Source organism: Canis lupus, chromosome 7, assembly GCF_003254725.2.
Source record: "Canis lupus dingo isolate Sandy chromosome 7, ASM325472v2, whole genome shotgun sequence".
Lineage (NCBI taxonomy): Eukaryota > Metazoa > Chordata > Mammalia > Carnivora > Canidae > Canis > Canis lupus.
This window is the reverse complement of record NC_064249.1, coordinates 28,169,034-28,184,658: the sequence shown is the minus strand read 5'-3', so window position 1 is coordinate 28,184,658 and position 15,625 is coordinate 28,169,034. Positions and strand designations below refer to the sequence as shown.

General features: G+C 40.8%; 1 long non-coding RNA gene across 2 annotated transcripts in view; it reads left to right on the top strand.

Moving 5' to 3' along the window:
* LOC112648648 (uncharacterized) overlaps window positions 1-15,625 on the top strand; it is a 31,103-nt gene that overhangs the window by 8,356 nt on the left and 7,122 nt on the right. The window contains exons 4-6 of one of the 2 annotated variants that reach the window (XR_003129185.3): window positions 2,663-2,829; window positions 3,046-3,184; window positions 7,515-7,599. This is a non-coding gene — a long non-coding RNA (uncharacterized LOC112648648). Of the gene's footprint in view, window positions 1-2,662; window positions 2,867-3,045; window positions 3,185-7,514; window positions 7,600-15,625 lie in introns of those variants that run through there. The other variant, XR_004817615.2, reaches the window with a different exon arrangement.

The window sequence follows — 15,625 nt, the reverse complement described above, 5'->3', positions numbered from 1 at the left end:
CTGAAAGCCTTCTCTGTTTTTACAATGCCAGGAAGGACTGACATAACAATACATCTGGTGATCCACTTACAATGGGCCACACTTAAAGCTATCCTCTCTTAAAGGGGACTGTTTTAAATGGACCACCCTGTATGTTACATTAGATTGTGCCTTTCTGCCAATAAGTTCAGAAGTGTTTCATAAATAAAAAGATGATGTTGGAGAAGAGTTCTCTCTCTCTCTTTTTCCTTCTAATTCACATGGAAAATTTTATCGTAGAAATCTCCTGCTCAGCTGTGCAATGACAAAGCAATTCAGCCCAGAGAGATGATTCTTTTGGTTCAGAATCTATTATGCTATGTTGATATGGAAGAGCAGGCTTCAGTTTTGGGGGGAAACTAAAGAAGACTAGATTCTATATGAATGATCCTTCTGGGTAACAGAACAGATCCCTGAAGCTTCATTTCTTGCTTCTTAATGGGTTTCTGCTGGGTCCCTGAAAGGAGCCTCAAGTTCAAGAGGGAAAAGCAAAGGCAAGCTAATTTATAGCTGTTCCAAGAATGCAGTTGCTGGATATATCCTGACAGGGGGTTCTGTTGTGCTTTGAAGAATAATGTGAAAATGCAAACTCAGAGTGAGCTTCTGTAATATGAAAATTAAAACTCCACCCTAAACCTTCACCCGCATCTGAAGCCAAGTCTTTTTAGATGTGCAGGAGGGATCTGTTTACTTTGTATGGAAAATCACTTTCTTTTTATTAGCAAGCTCAAGGGTTTCCTGATGATCTGAAGGGCTGTTGCCTCTCAGAGGGCAGTCATGGGGCATTCTTGGCATAAGCAAGGACCAGAAAGACTGGAAATCTTATTTTGCAACATTTTCTGCCTGGTTTTTAAAGTCAAAGAAGACAAATGGTTCTGATAAGTTCAGCAATACCTTTGAATTTGAATTGACTTCTTGTCCTGAGCTGACTTGGAGAGGTTAAAAACCAAACCAAACTAAAATGAACAAAAAATAGAAAAAATAACCCAAACCATATCATGAGCAACTTTTCCTTTTCTCTGTGAGCACATCTGCCCCAGGAGACAGTAGCTCTCCTGTTCCTATTATTATCAAGAAACCAAACACAAGAATCGATGGGGTGGACAATGGTGAGGGGCTCAGTAGTCTTTAGACACATTTTCAGTTTCTTCTTTTTCTTGCTGTTACTTTGCCCACTTTTGTCTTACTGAAATCATCCTGTTGCTCACCTCTAATGAGCAGGCCATCCAGATTTCTTCTAATCTCCTCAAATCCTACCAAGAGACCTTCCTTAGCAGATGTGCCTTAAACACTCCAATTTGCAATGATTTTCCAGGTTTCCAAACACTCTACTGCTCGAAATAGGTATCTGCTCCATTGCTTTACCTCTACAATTAAGTCCAATGAACTCTTCCAGCCACCTTCTAACTCTCCTGAGCTGCAAGATCACTTCTGGATTCCTTACCCAGGAGCCCAAATTCTTGAATTTCAGGAGCTTATAGGCTTCTTGGCTTAACCAAGGCTTCCCAGTGGCTCCTTTGCCAGCTTCCTCTGCCTTTCAATGCCTTCTAACCTAGGTGTCCTTTTCTTCTTTCCTTACCATCCATTTACTGACATGAAATCCACTCTTTGCTTATGTTTCCTAGCCTCAAGCCCTCCCAGTGCCAATGTGGTCCACTTGTTGAGTGATCCTGTCAGTCAACTCTGGCTCATTACAAAATGTGTATGTCCTAACCTCACACTTCCATATGGCCTCATGATATTATTGTAATTGCATTTTCTGTCTACAGTAGGCAAAATGAAACACATGCTATGAAAGTGCTTATGTTTTAAGCTGCTTCCCAAGGCAGAATTTAAAAGGAGAGCAAGTTCTCCTTTAGGACCTTTTCTACCTATTCATTCCTTCCTGGAATGGGATTTCCTGGTAGTTAATATTTCTCAATCAGATAACATGAAATACCTACTTTTGGATCTTACTCTTAGGTCTTTAGACCACGTAGGTGAAAAATTTAAGTGGAGACTGTAAGAAAACCTCAGCAGTATAATTGACAATCCCAAGTGTACTATGAAGTTTGAGGGAAATTGACGATGAGTAGAGAATAGGTAGAGATGGTTTTATGTAATCATTAGAGCTATAATTTATTGAGGAACTACTTTGAACCAAGCACTAATTAGTTCCTCTATATATGTTGTCTTAATTAAATGTGGCTAGAGACTTTCAATTCAGAGCTATCACTAGATCTTATCTTTCAGAGTTTATTTCCTAGGCTGTTGTTTTGCTTGTGATATTTAGAGCATGAACCTAAGAAGCTGACAAATCTTCAAGTCTTTCCTCTTTTTATATGAGTACAAGTCTTAATGCCTTAAAATAAGATAATCAATTTCTCAATAAAGGAATGACAATACCTACTTAATAAGACTGATGTGACAAGTTGTAGGAGTGCTGATGATACTGACTCCATCTTTGGTCCTCCATCTTTTTCATGTCCGATCAATGGCCTCTTTTGGAGCTATATGTTCTGGGTCCCTTGGAGATTAATACACATACCTTAGAAATACCTGCCAAAGCTGGGTGGGGGGTGGGAGGTGGAGGTGGACACAGCTTGCTTTGGCCTCCAATGTATCTATTGGAAATAACTTAGTCTTTTCCCTTCCTAATTTACAGGTGGTGCCACAAGATCTAATTAAAGTTAGCTGTCAATTAGGTGCATGCAAACCCTTTGATCTCACTACAGTGCCCTTTTGCATGTCCCTTTGCTGCATCAAATCTGTGGACTAACGTCCAGACTTGTGGAGAGTAACATTGCAGCTGCTGTGATCCTCATCTTGTCAGTAAGTTACCCTGAATAAAACTCAGTGCAAACTGTAATGGAGTCACCTGCTTCATTTTCTAATCTCAAAGTGCTGTGTCAGTTTGGGGGATACTTCACTGTTCTTCCTTCACCTTCTAACATGAGTCAATCAGATATTATGATTCAGGTGTAATTATAGTGACTACTCTATAGTAGGTGCTCAAGAGATGAGAGCAGTGATTATCATTTTACCTAGGTATATGCTTCTGGCCTTTATTTGGGAGGTATATAACCAAGATGATGACATACATTGTTCCTGATTCACTCCTCACAAGAAAAACAACTAAAACCCACTCAAGAACAGGACACCACTGAGGGCATCCTGGAACATGCAGGTGAGGCTGAATCACCCCCTTTGCACCACTAGGACCAAGACACACTGGATTAGTAGGTAGGAGAAGCGGCTATACATTGACTGCTCTGCCCCTCCCAATATAATACCAGCCTGTGGCCGAATAGCAACCCAATTACAAAATAGGCAAAGGATATGAATAGACATTTTTCCAAAGAAGATATATGAGGGGCTAAGAGGTACAGAAAAAGATGCTCAAAGTCACTGGCCATTAGGGAATGCAAATTAAAACCACAATGAGATACAATCTCATGCCTATTACATGATAGTCATCAAAAAGACAAAAAATAACAAATGCTGGCGAGGATATGGAGAAAAGGGAACCCTTGTATGCTGTTGGTGGGAATGTAAATTGGTGCACCCACTATGGAAAATTGTATGGTGTTGCCTGTGTTATCCTCTAGGATTTTGATTGATTCTTGTCTCACATTTAGATCTTTCATCCATTTTGAGTTCCTCTGTGAATATGGTGTAAGACAATGGTCTAGTTTCATTTTTCTGTATCTAGCTGTCCAATTTTCCCAGAACCATTTGTTGAAAAGACTGTCCTTTTTTCAGTGAATAGTCTTTCCTCCTTTGTCAAAAATTAGTTGACCATAAGATTTGAGGGCCCATTTCTGGGTTCTCTATCACAGGCAACACCCTTTTTTGAACTTGGCCACAGCAACTTCTTGTAAGATACCTCTATGAAGGCAAGGGAAATAAAAGCAAAAATGAACTATTGGGAATTAATCAAGATAAAAAGTTTCTAAATAGCAAAGAAACAGTCAGAAAAACTAAAAGACAGCCTACAGAATGGGAGAAGATATTTGCAAATGACATATAAGATAAAGGGCTAGTACCCAAGATCTATAAAGAACTTATTAAACTCAACACTCAAGAAACAAACAATCCAATCATGAAACGGGCAAAAGACATGAACAAAAGTTTCACCAAAGAAGACATACACATGGCCAACAAGCACATGAGAAAATGCTCCGCATCACTTGCCATCAGGGAAATACAAATCAAAACCATAATGAGATACCACCTCACACCAATGAGAATGGTGAAAACAAGACGGGAAATAGCAAATGTTGGAGAGGATGTAGAGAAAGGGGAACCCTCTTGCACTGTTGGTGGGAATGTGAACTGGTGCAGCCACTCTGGAAAACTGTGTGGAGGTTCCTCAAAGAGTTAAAGATAGAGCTACCCTATAACCCAGCAATTGTACTACTGGGGATTTACCCCAAAGATACAGATGCAGTGAAAGACCGAGACACCTGTACCCCAATGTTCATAGCAGCAGTGTCCACAATAGCCAAACTGTGGAAGGAGCCTTGGTGTCCTTCAAAAGATGAATGGATAAAGAAGATGTGGTCTATGTATACAATGGAATATCACTCAGCCATTAGAAACGACAAATACCCACCATTTGCTTTAACGTGGATGGAACTTGAGGGTATTATGCTGAGTGAAGTAAGTCAATTGGAGAAGGATAATCATTATATGGTTTCACTCATACAGGGAATATAAAAAATAGTGAAAGGGATTATAGGGGAAGGAAAGAAAATGAGTGGGAAAAATTAGAGAGGGTGACAAACATGAGAGACGCCTAACTCTGGGAAACGAACAAGGTAGTGGAAGGGAAGGTGGCAGGGGGGATGGGGTGACTGGGTGATGGGCACTGAGTGGGGGACTTGACAGAATGAGCACTGGGTGTTATACTATATGTTGGTAAATCGAACTCCAATAAAAAATATATATATGGAAAATGGCATGGAGATCCTCAAACAGAGCTACTATATAATCCCGCAATTCCACTTTTAGGAATATATTCAAAGGAAACAAAAACACTGACTTGAAAACCCCATGGCCATCACCACATTATTCACGATAGCCAAGACATGGAAATAATCTAAGTATCCCTTGATTAATAAATGGATAAAGAAGTTGTACCATATAATACAAAGGACTATTATGCAGCCATAAAAAATAAGGTAATCTGACCATTTGCAACAACATGGATGGAACTTGAGGGCATTGTGCTAAGTGAAATAAGTCAGAGGAAGAAATTATGTTACTTGTATGTGGAATGTAAAAACAAAGTCATAGGAAAAGAGATCAAATTTGTGGTTACCAGAGTGGAGAGTGTGGAAATGGGTAACTGAATAGAGGTGGTCAAAAGGTTCAAACTTCCAGTTATGAGACAAATCAATACAGGATGTAAGGTACAACATGATGGCTACAGCTATCACTGCTGTACCTTATATGGGAAAGTTGTTACAATGGGATCCTAAGAGTTCTCATCACAAGGAGAAATCTTTTACTTTTTTCTCTTCTTCATTCTTTTCTTTTTATTGCATCTGTATGAGAAGATGAATGTTAGCTGGTTCCTATTGTGGTGATCATTTCACAATATATGTAAACCAAACCATGCCGAATGCCTTAAACTTATGCAGTGACGTATATCAATTATTTCTCAATGAAGGTGGAAAAAATAATAAAATTATTTAAGGTTTTGGGTATAAAAATTTATACCATGATTCATAAAGGTTCTGAACCCTTTAAAGCAATGGAGCCATGGGTGCTCACAGAGCTAGTGAGGAAAGCGGAAGGAAAACTCAGTAACACTCAGGAAAACACACACCCATCAGCCCTTCAAACGGGGTCTTTAACAGTAAACTGAGGTTCAGTTACAGAGCTCCCATAACAAATGAGCATATGGTGAGCACTTGAGAGAGAAAACACATCTTTCGAGGAAGCTCTTAAGTTTTTGGGAATTTGGGAAGGATAAGGAAAGAATGTCTTAAAATGAGTAGGAATGAGAAAATTAGGGAAACTCACTGTGGTTTACTCTTTGTTAAAAATTGCAACACAGGAGTTTATGTCTGCGTTTAGACCTCTGAACCAAGATGTACTCCTCTGCAGTACAACCCAGAGAAAACGGGTCTGCATGCCCTTTAATCCATGACCTCTGGAGATCGAGTTACCTCTTTGAAAGAACTTTTCTTTCTCTGGCCAACTAAATGAATTGAAATTGATGTACTTAATTGTTTTCTAAATTGCAGTGTTTCTCCCCCAGATGTTTTTTATCAGTGTTGAGCCCAATGGGCTCTGTCAGTCACACTGGGGAGATGATGTCATGTGGTAATAAAAGAGAAGGGGCAGGGGGAGGAAGGGAAATGCCATACAGTATATTGTCTAATTGAAAAATGTGCCACATAAATGCTGAACTTGAAATCTCTGCCTCCCTGAGGGCTACTCACAACAAACAATGCACACATCTTCTGCACTGGAAAGATTAGACTTGTCCCCTTTCTCCATTATTAACTCAGGCCAACAGAAGAGTTTCCTTCCTTTGCCTTTCTTGGGTGAAGTCACTCTACTGGAATTGTGATGCCAGGTAACAAGGTTCTCAAGTGAAAGCTTAAATGCTGAAGGGAAGGCATCAGGACCAGAGGGTGGAGGGTTAGGATGATGGTGATGAAGGGTAGCATTAGATCAAGCTGGAATCCTGTAGAGGGGAGAAGAGAGCTGGCAATACTAGCCATGGATGGTCTGAGAAACGGTTGCCAACGATGACACAGCCAGAAAAGGGAGAGGGATCTTATGGGCATATGGCACTCAGGAAGTCAGAAAGTCTCAGGCTCATAAGGCATACCAATGAAAAGTTGGAAGTATAAATGGTGTGAAGTGAGAAGCACAGACAAAATGGGAACTTGCACATGTTTTTCATAGCAGGAAGAACAGAGTTGTAGATCCAGGACCCGTGTCAGCCTTTGTGGGAGATCAGAAGGCAAGGAGAGAACTGATACAAACAAACCTGAAGAAGTGACAGGAAGACCCCTCCCCAAATCCCCATTTTGAAAAACAGATAAGCACTGACTGCAGTGCAAAAACATAAGTCTACAAGGTCCTCTTAGAGACTTTTCTAGACCTTTACCTACCTTTATTTGTGCTGCACTTTACCCCGACTGCATGAAATCATTTTTAGGCTCTCTGTAGAAACTAACTAGTAACCTAAAGGAATTTTACCAATCTTCACTGTTAAAAGAATCTCCCTCTTGTATCAGGAAAAAAAAAAAGTCTCTTTCCTCTTGTCTTGTCATCATTGAAGAAAGAGGACACCTGGCCATTACAGAAGAAACCCAATGAATCACTCATTTAATTTTTTGCTTGTTTAATTGAGGCATACTTCACATTGATGGAAACAAACTCCAGGGACTTCTCCAAGTTCTTTGATTACACTGGAATCTTGATGAATCAACCACTTCTTTGAAATACTAGGACTATTGCCCAGGATTTATAATCCTTTGTAATTTTCTTTGTAGTGATATTTGGAGTAACTAGATTCAAACTGCATGAGAGTCAGCCATACAAAATACCAAAGCTCAAGGGGAAAAGCATCACATCATTGTAAGGTATAGATGATCAGGGCTTGTCTGGGCTCAAAACTTTAACACTAATCTGTTTCTCCAAGTTCTTCTCTGTGTTAAAACGGACATCATGTCATCAGCTTACCTCCTGTCTTTTTGCTCCTCGTCCTTGTCTTTCCCTCCCATTCCTCTCTTCTTCCTTTCTGTCTTCTAGCTCTCTTTACCTTCTCCTTTTATTTTGTACTTTCTCCACTTCTTCTTTTTCCCTTTCTTCATCTGTTCCTCATCTTTCCTTTTCCTTTCTTTTCTTTCTTCTCTCCATATCTTACTTTTTCTCTTCTTTTTCCTTTATCTCTTCCTTCACTATTTCTTCCCTATCCCCATTCCTTTTCTTTTCCTCCAAACTTTTTTGAGTTTTCAGTCTGTGCCAAGATTTAGGGAAGTGTTTTACTTCTGTCACCTTTTTTCACCTTGGTTACAGCCCTAGATATTATTTTTATATGAAGATGTTAAGTATCAGAAGAAATAAGTAATTCATTCATTCACATGACCACTATATGTGACTCTGGGTCTTTGATTCCAAATCCATGCTTTTAACGAAAGTTTCTTTAGGAAAAGATAATAAATATAGGGGGTAGAAAGAACAAAATAAGATTATAATTATTTAAATGTGTAATTTGAAGGGTGCCTAGGTGGCTCAGTTGGTTAAGTGTCTGCCTTTGGCTCAGGTCATGATCCCAGGGTCCCGGGATGAAGCCCTGCTTTCAGAAGGGAGCCTGCTTCTCCCTCCCCTCTGGCACTCCCCCTAGTTGTGCTCTCTTGCTGTCTCTGTCTCTCTCTCTTAAATAACTAAAGTCTTTTTTTTAAAAGTGTGTAATTTGAAAGAAGAAAATGATTTTGTACTTGTAAGACTTTGGACTTCACTGGGATGAGATAATTATAATATTATGTGATAAGTAAATCATTTTTAACAGAAATATCTACAAATAAAAATCATAGAGTCATGACAAAGATTTGAAATGTAGAAAGGTCTTTATATGTATAAGTATTTATTAGCTCTCACAGAAGATTCTCAAGGAGGAATGAATGTGCTATTGCAAGGGACTCAACATTCCATGTGAAATGTGTATTTGTATTAGGATCAGCTATCGAGTAACAGAAGACCAAATTACAATTGCTTTACAGTTTACTAAAAGAAGTCTGGATGTCACAGTGGTTCAATACTTTGTCTTTTTTTACTCTCCTATTGTCAGCATGTTGGCTCTTGGTCCTTAGACTTGTACCTCATTATGTTAAGACAGCTGCCACAGCATCACATTCTCACCTCATTTAGAGATAAAGAAAACAAGCTTTCTCCTTGTGACTTTTTTTTTTTTTCCTTTTTATAGAAAGAAAATAGGAGTGCCTGGGTGGCTCAGTTAGTTGAGTGTCTGACTCTCGATTTCAGCTCAGGTCATGTTCTCAAGGTCTTGGGATTGAGCCTGGTGTTGGGCTCTAAGCTCAGTGCGGAGTCTGTTTGTCCCTTTCTCTCTGCTCCTCCCCCAGCTCATGCTCTCTTTAAAATAAATAAACAAAACTTAAAAAATAAAGAGAAAATAGTTGCCAGAAGCTTCTCCCACCCTGCCCCCCAGCAGACTTTCTCTTATATTTTATGAGCCAGATCTGAGTCATAGACCAAATCTCTTGGCAAAGGGGATGTTAATGGCAAAGGGGGCCAGAGAAGGGGCTAAACATCTTCCAAAGTGCAAAACCTCTGCTTGTCACCTACATATATCTGGAGATTAATCAGTAAGTAAGAGGGGGAGATGGCTGTTGGGCAGATAATGAACAGTTTCTGCTATACCAGCTTATTCATTTCACAGGGGAAAATGCCCTCCTCTATCTCTTTCAAATGAAAGCAGATCCATATGGAATATTTTGCTTCAAGGAAAAAAGATGCTGAGGAAACCAGAATCCCATGAAAGATTATAGTCAATTTGACTATTCCTTTCAAACTTTTCAATATTCTGTTAGCATTCAAATCTAAATACTAGAACTTTGAACAGGAAAGTGGAGGAGAATGGTTCAAAATTAAAGAGCAAGACACGCTTTATTTTCTGAGAGACTATGGACAAGTGACGGATAGGTATGTAAGTCAGTAAACATGTGTCAGTAAAGATGGATGAAGCTCTACATGTGGCATGGCATGTGAAGAAACAGCCAACTATCGTTATGACAAAGGGCTCTGGAAGTGCCTGAAAGATTCAGAAATAGGAGTTTTACTTCTTTTGGTAAATCTGGCACAGTGTGTAAAGGTCCTAAAGGATATATAATATCCCCAACAACTACTAATAAAAATGATGATGACGATGATGATGATGATGATGATGATAAAGTGCTCTGTGTGTCAGGCACTGTTCTTAGCACTGTACCTACATTAAGTCATTTAACCATCACCTGTATTAAAGCAATAATTTATAAGTGGCTGAATGTTGTTTGTATCCCATGGCTCCTTAATTAGGGTTTAAAGGGCTTTTTGACATTTAAGGCAGCTACCCCGAGAGTGGGAAAACAAGTGACTAGATCCTGCAAGGAGCCCGATATGGGACTTCATCCTGGGACTCCAGGATCATGCCCTGGGCCAAAGGCAGATGCTCAACTGCTGAACCACCCAAATATCCCTCTATCTCTCATTTCTTGACGTTCTTTTCCAATTTACAGTTTACAGTTACCATGATTGTATCTCCAGTGAGCATGGAGCAGCTTCTTTGGGAGAAAGGCACAGTTCCTTGGCAATGCCTGTGCCTTTGATAGTCATGGCTTCTTCAACTGTTTTCCTTTAACTTATTCAATGGCTAATGAGCCTGGGTCAATTTCAGAACCACAGCCAAATATCTCAAAGCTTGGCAGCCAAAAGTTTTCCTTTCCCCTCCACTGGCATCTATGATTTCATTATGTTACTACCAGCTATAGCATTCACTAGTCTAGTTCAAACATTCTGGACATCTTTCCAAGAATAATTCATTGTTAGAATTCTCTAAAGGATCAGCAGACCTCTTACAATGCAACAGGACCTGGTCCTCTATGAGCAGCAGGTCCAAAGTCACTGACGGTGTGCCTGGCTGCTGCCATGTTGTCAAGGAACGAGTTAGAATTTAAACTAGGTGTTCTAGCTCCAGAGTTCATGTTCTTAAGTTCTGTTCTCTGTTATTTTTTTAGAATCCATTTTTCACACTATGTTGGTGTACTGAAGTTGTGGCAAGGTTATAAACTCAAAAGCACAGCTAACAGGAAGATCCAATTAAGACTTGTTATAAGATTGAGAAGAATAGTTCACACATGGCACTGATGAACTGGAATATCTGAGGAAAGGAATGAGGAGCAATTAATTATATTTTGGATGAGAATGTGTTGGAGGAAGAGAAATTTGCAGAGAAGGAATCAGACACATGTCAGTGTGGCTGGTAACTGAGTTCTTTAAATTTCCCATCTGAGGTTAGAGTAGAGTGGACAGATGAGGGCTGCCATCTTGGCAATTCTGTCATTCTTTCTTTCTCACCATCTCTTGGGCCTCTGTGGTTCATGTGAACCATGACAGTGGTACTAGGCTGCTCTACCAAAGTATCTTGTCCTGATGTGGAGAAAGTATTTTCTGACATCCCAGACACCTGAAGTGAGATGGAGAATGGGAAGAGGGGCCTTCATCTGCGGGGTGTGGGGTGCGGGGGCATGTCTCGTCTACCCAGGGATGTAGCCTTCAGTGACAAGATATGCCTCTTGGATGATCAATGTGGCCAGTGGTGGGCCAGCCACCCAAAGTCCTGGCGGCAATACCAGGATACCTTTGAAGCTTACTTCACAATGTAGTAGTTTCTTTTGTCTGTCATATGCCAGGGCAGAATGTATTTCCAGAATCTTGTCTGGTGGTGGGCAACATCTTTGGGAAAACAATTCAATTACCTCTAGTTAACAAGGAGGCAAATCTGATAGTACTTTCAGATATGCATTCACCTGAAGGTCAGATGGAACCACGGACATCTGTGACAGGCCTGCTATATGTCCCGGGCTCCATCTGTACACAGCCTGATGACTGTTATTTTCAAAGAATCAGAGACCTGTAGTGTTTAAGGCATTTTATGGTACTGTACCTCATTCAAATGTCTCTCTTCACAGATAAGAAGACTGAAGCCCAGAGAAATTATAAAAGATTTACCAAACTGCCCCCAAAACAGCTGGTGCTGTAACACTTGGTGTTTGACCTAGGAGCCAATGTTCTTTCCCATACACACACTTGCTTTGGATCAATGACATTCTGGAAACGCAAAGGATAATTATTACTGTGACAAGGAGTATAGAGAAAGAACTTCAGAAACCATGACAAGGGCAGAGTGGAGAGCAAACCAGTCTGACTCAGCATTTAGCTTGAAACTGAGGCTTACTGGATGCGAAATTACAGGAGGAGAAGTCCATGCATTGACTGAAGGCCTTTTGGGGGGATTAATCTCACCCACATGAAAGTAAAGAACTCTGCCATACACATTTAAGTACTACTATTCAGGGAACTCGAAGAGGTCATTTACCAAATAGCTCCTTTACCCTTCGCAACAAGAATTGAGTGCTCTAATTTAGGGGAGTGGTTTTTTGCAGAAGTGGCTGGCCCAACATAAAGAAGCAATTTAAAGTTCAATCATTTGCTTTTCTTCTTCTATCTCCTTTCTCTTTGCCATTCTCCGGGTTTTTACTTTTTCTTTCTTCATGAAAATTGTTCTGTAAAGGTAATATGAGTTGTGGGTTAAAAAGTTTTTGTAAACACAAAAGGAGGTATAGTGAGAAGAAAATCTCCACCTGAATTCTGACCCTGAGTCTTCTAGTTCTCTTTTCTGGAGACAAACCATAAAACAAGCCTCTTCTGTTTTCCTATAAGTATATATTTAATATATTTGGTAGCCTACTTATCTCACTGTATTGTACCTTTGTTTTTTTCACTTAATGTTTCTTTTTTTTTTTTTTTTTATTTTTATTTTTATTTATTTATTTTTTTTTTTCACTTAATGTTTCTTAAAGATTATTACCCATCAGCATGTAGAGATTTCTCTTGTTCCTTTTAGTTACATTTAAACGTTGATGAAATCTATTCTATTTTATCTGGTTACTGTTCCTGTCTTTCTAGAGCTTGCCATGTGGCCAAATCCTAGGAGATGAGTTTAACACAGCAGATCACATGGATTGGTATGGGAAGACTTGTTGCTTCCAGACCCTTGAGTCCAGGCACCCCTCTCTACCTCATAAGCACCCTGGGTGACTTGTCCGTAATGCAATTATCTGTCCCATTCTGATTCTCAGATGACCTTTCCAGTCTGGCTCAGAGAAGGGGGGTGGTGGGGTCTTGTGAAGCTGGCTTGCCTTGTGTGTGTCTTCTTGGCTGCTCTGTCAGTAAGGGAGGCTTGTGCTCCTACTCTGAGATCTCTCGGCGGAGACATTGGGTTTTGTTGGCAGGCAGACCTTCAGGCTACTCAGCGGAATGTCTTTGGTTCTGTAGCTTCAGGAGGAGCCAGGAGGCTGTGCTTCCAGGCCAAGGGAAACACTGCTTCAGACTCGAGACCACGACTTGGCAGAGACTGTGAGGCCTGCTGAATTTAGGAGAGGGCTCTCTCATCCCTCATCCATGCCCGAACCACTCTTTCCCATTAAAACAGAGGAGGATGGAATGATGGGAGACATCTGGCTTATTCGATGGCACACAACAATTGCCCGGTTAAAATGGATTCCAATCTCATTTTGGTACAATAGGAAAGGCAAGTGTGTCCTTCCCTAGCTGGGGAGGAAGGAGAAGGAATCCAGAGTCAAGTTAGACCTCTCAAGACTCAGCAGAGGCTTGGTCTCTGCTTAGACAAATAATCTTGAGAAGACTCAAATCCCCTGTACATTGTGAAAACAGACAGTGCCAGAGTAAAACAGAATTAAATTGTTTCTCTTTCACGGCAGCTGAAGTGTAAAAACCGTTCTATTCTGACCTTGTGGCCAGAATATCCTGACACCTCATAAATTATCCCAAGGGCCCAGGGCCTAGGGGACTGTAGGTCCACACCACAGTCAGCCCTAAGCGCAGGGTGGCTGGGCCGCCCTTCCTGATATGCGGGCACCAGTGTTAAGATGTGGAGGAAAGGAGTTTTCTCAAAGTCAGCTTTTCTGAGTTAGGACAAGTATTTTCAATCTCCTTTTATGTTTTCAGAGTTTGCATGGCCTCTTCCATGAGTTGTTTACTAAGGAGGCAGGAAAAGTATGGTGATAGCTTCCAAGTCTGACAGAACCTTTGAGGTGGTTTTAGAAACCTCCCCTTTTTCTTAGAAAAAAGAGAAAGGAGAAAGAAGGAGGGTCGGAGTGAGAGACACAAAAGATGAAGAAATGAATTAAAGGGGAAGGAAAAAGAAGGAGGGCAGAGGAAGTGTGAGTGGGAGAAATGGTCTCCATTCAGAGAGGGCCTCCCCTTGCCCCAACACTCTGCGGTTACAGAAAGCAAGGCCACCTGCTCAGCAGGATGGGGCTCACGTCCGGTTTCCCACCTCCCAGTGAGCCTCCTCTAGCTCCTGAATCCATCTGTGCACTACACACAGTAGGTGCTCTGTAAATGTTTGCGGAGAAAGATCCACAGATCGGTCCTCAGAGAAGGAAACAGATTTATTTTGGGAAACTCCAAGAATGTAGAATGGAGTCATTTGGAGCAAACAATATTCCTGTAGCTTGAATCACCATAAGGCTTAAAGAATCTGGGTATTTGTGGGTGTGTCTGGACTTATTGTGTGTGGGAGCGTGGGTGGGTGGTCTGGACGGGTGGGTAATAAGTGACAGGAGGGCCCTTGAAAATATAAAAGGCTCCATAACTACTGTAAAAATAAAACTGGGAACAGCATGCCCAGACCTCCAGCCATGCAGTGACCAAACTTGACCTTGGCAGAGATGAATAATATTGTGGAGATGGATTCAAGAATTATTAGTCAATGTTTTCAGTCCCTATGGGCTTTTTTTTTCTTCCCAGAGAACTGCTGGGTGGGTTTTTGGCAAATGACTGCAACAGCCTGTAGGATTCCAGAGCCCTTCTAAGCTCTTTCTAGACTCTGCTATATTGATGTTTTTTATTTCTGGTTCTTTTCTTCTCCAATGGGATGTCTTTTCTGGTTCCCCCCTTTGGACAAAGAATATTCTTTGGTTTCTCACTTGTTTCTGCCTTTAATTCCTTCCTTTCTTAGAAATTATGCTTTCAGCATTCCTCACCAACAGGCAGATAGATCTTCTTCCTGATTCCTCTAGCCTGGAGTAGAAGAATGGAAGATCCCAGGGAATGGCTAATTAGAGGCTGTTTATATCAGACTGCAGAATAGGTCATAGGATATTAGGCTCTGCAGCTGTCCCAGGGCACAGATAAATGCTCACTGGAATGTATATAGTGTTGGTGAAGGGAAACAGGACCAAAGGAAGTGTTTTTTGGGTTGTGGCTACAGATAACCCACCGAGAAAATGAATATCCTCCACTATCCACACCACAGCTGTGGGTACCTGACAAGATTGAGGTTTCTTTTTTAAGACTTTATTTATTTATTTATTCATGAGAGACAGAGAGAGAGAGGCAGAGACATAGGCAGAGGGAGAAGCAGGCTCCCTACAGGGAGCCCGATACTGGACTCAATCCCAGGACTCTGGGATCACAACCAGAGTCGAAGGCAGACACTCAACCACTGAGCCACTCAAATGCCCCAGTTGAGTTATTGATACGCATCTTTATACATACGTCTGCCATCACACTAGAGCAAGCTTTCAGATTTAATTTCATGTTATTAGAGAAACAGCAATCTGTGATGATTAGTAACATCCTTAATCCATGCGGTTATTTTGGATATTAGGAAGTAAATAAGTTTTAGAAATAAAGTTTCTTAAATGCTGGGGATTGCATGTTACAGGTATAGATTTAAGGAATGTCATGAGACTAAATTTTGGGGTTGGGAAACTGCATTGATAGCAACCTTGACTACTGCAGCCCTTCTCTCTCTCTCTCTCTCTCTCTCTCTCTTTCTCTCTCTCTCTCTCTCTCT